At 32.0% G+C, this 2,401-nt stretch overlaps 1 pseudogene; it reads left to right on the top strand.

Annotated features, from left to right (window-relative positions):
- Positions 1–1,292: 1,292 nt before the first annotated feature.
- LOC120610584 (uncharacterized) lies at positions 1,293–1,401 on the top strand (annotated as a pseudogene).
- The last annotated feature ends 1,000 nt before the right edge of the window (positions 1,402–2,401 follow it).

The raw sequence follows: 2,401 nt of genomic DNA, 5'->3' as shown, positions 1-2,401 counted from the left end.
AGATAAGCAATAAAATGAGGCAAAGAATGTAAAATAAAGGGTCAAGGAATAGGTTCCACTCTCCTATTGGAGAAAATGGAGAAAGGATATGAGATGTCTTCATTCTAGCCCTTGACTCCATGAGAGAGTTTAATGTTAAATCTATTTAACTTGATGTAATCCCGTCTTTTTCTCTTTTGTTTCCTTTGCCTGAGAAGACACATCCAAAAAATATTGCTGAGAGTGATGCCAAAGTGTTTAGTGCTGATGTTTTCTTCTAAGAGTTTTATGGTTTCAGGTCTTATATTTAATTCTTTAATACATTTTGAGTTTATTTTTGTATGTAGCATAAAAAAGTGGTCTAGTTTCACTTTTCACATGTATCTATCCAGTTTTCTCAACATCATATATTGAAGAGACTATCTTTACCCATTGTATATTCAGTTTTTACACAGCAAAGGAAACCATCAACAAAACAAAAAGACATGTCATATACCATCTCAACCTACTGAATGGGGGAAGATATTCACCAATATCACATCTGATTTGCAGTTAATATCTAAAATATACAAAGAATTCATACAGCATTCGTCTTTGTCTGACTTATTTCACTTAGTATGATTTCGTTTAGGTTCATCCATGTCGCAAATGGTTAAGATTTAATTATTTTTTGTGGCCGAATAATATTCCATTGTATATATGTACCATATCTTCTTTATCCAATTGTCTAATGTCTAACCACTATGCTGTATATCTGAAACTAATATAAAATAATATCAAATATAAACTCTAATTGAAAAATAATAAAATATTAAAAAAAGAAATCAATACAGCTCAACGTCAAAAAAACAAACAATCCAATTAAAAAATGGGCAGAGGACATGAATAGACATTTATCCAAAGAGGACATACAGTTGGCCAACAGACTCATGAAAAGAAGATCAATATCACTAATCATCAGAGAAATACAAATTAAAATCTCAACGAGATATCACCTCACACCTGTCGGAATGGCAATTATCGATAAATCAACAAACCACAAATTTTGTCAAGGAAGAGGAGAAAAGGGAACCCTGTGCACTGTAAGTGGGATTGTAAATTGATGCAGCTACTATGAAAATAGTTTGCAGGTTCTTCAAAAAGTAAAAGTAGAACTACCATATGACCCTGAAATTCCACTGCTGAGTATTGATCTGAATAAATACAAAACACTAATTTGAAAGAAATTATGCACCCCTATGTTCATTACAACATTATTGACAACAGTAAAGCCGTGGAGGCAACCTAAGTGTCTATCAAGAGATGAATGGACAGTCTATGGCCATGCCACCCTGAACGTGCCAGATCTCGGAAGCTAAGCAGGTTTGGGCCTGGTTAGTACTTGGATGGGAGACCACCTAGGAATACCAGGTGCTGTAGCATTAAAAAAAAGAAAATAGATAAATGGACAAAGAAGAAATGATACATATATACAGTGGAATATTACTCGACCATACAAAAGAATAATATCTTGCTATTTGTGAAACATAAATAGACCTAGAGGGTGTCATGCTAAGTGAAATAAATCAGACAGAGAAATACAAATACCATATAATTTCACTTATATGTGATATCTAAAAAAAAAAAAGAACAAATAAAACAAACAAACTCATAGATATAGAAAGCAAATTGATAGTTGCCACATGGGAGAGGATTGGGCATGTTGAAAATTAGCAATTAAAAAAATAGTCACTGGTAGTAAAGACAGCATAGGGAATATAGCCAATACTATGTTAATAACTACTTATGGTGTCAAATAGGTACTAGACTTATTGGGGTGATTACTTCATAAGATATATAACTGTCTAATCACTGTTGTACACTTGAAACTAATATAATATTGTATGTCAACTGTAATGGAAAGATAAAATTTAAAAAAAATCCCTATTAACTAAGAAGAAGTAGAGCTATTACTGATTTGACAACACTTACCAGTAATATTATCAAATTTCTCTATTTTTTATCTGATTCTACATAAATCTTAGGATGTGACTAGTTTGCTTCTTACCCAAAGTGATAGGTTTTTAGAGAAGATAGATTTGGAAATTTAAAACATTACCCAATAGATTTACTACTTCCACAAAAAAATACATATTCCATTAACTCTGAAGCCATTAACCTAATTTTTGGTTGATACCAAATTTTAATTCTAAGTATTATTGAGACTCTCTATAAACGTGGTTGGATTAAGAGATTTTGGGCTGGATTAAGAGAATTCTCTTTCTTTCTAATACAAAGCTTGGATAAGGGTTTCTGTAACTAACGCTATTCATCTTCATCCCCTCACTCTCTCAGCTAACTCTGATATAATTTATGACATAATCAGATTTATTAATAATCTCAATCCTCCTTCCAGATCTAGCTCACTTTAATCTACAATTGA

Source organism: Pteropus medius, unplaced genomic scaffold (genome assembly GCF_902729225.1).
Source record: "Pteropus medius unplaced genomic scaffold, Ma_sr-lr_union100, whole genome shotgun sequence".
Lineage (NCBI taxonomy): Eukaryota > Metazoa > Chordata > Mammalia > Chiroptera > Pteropodidae > Pteropus > Pteropus medius.
Note: the sequence above shows the minus strand (reverse complement) of the source record. Positions and strands in the feature narration are given on the sequence as shown.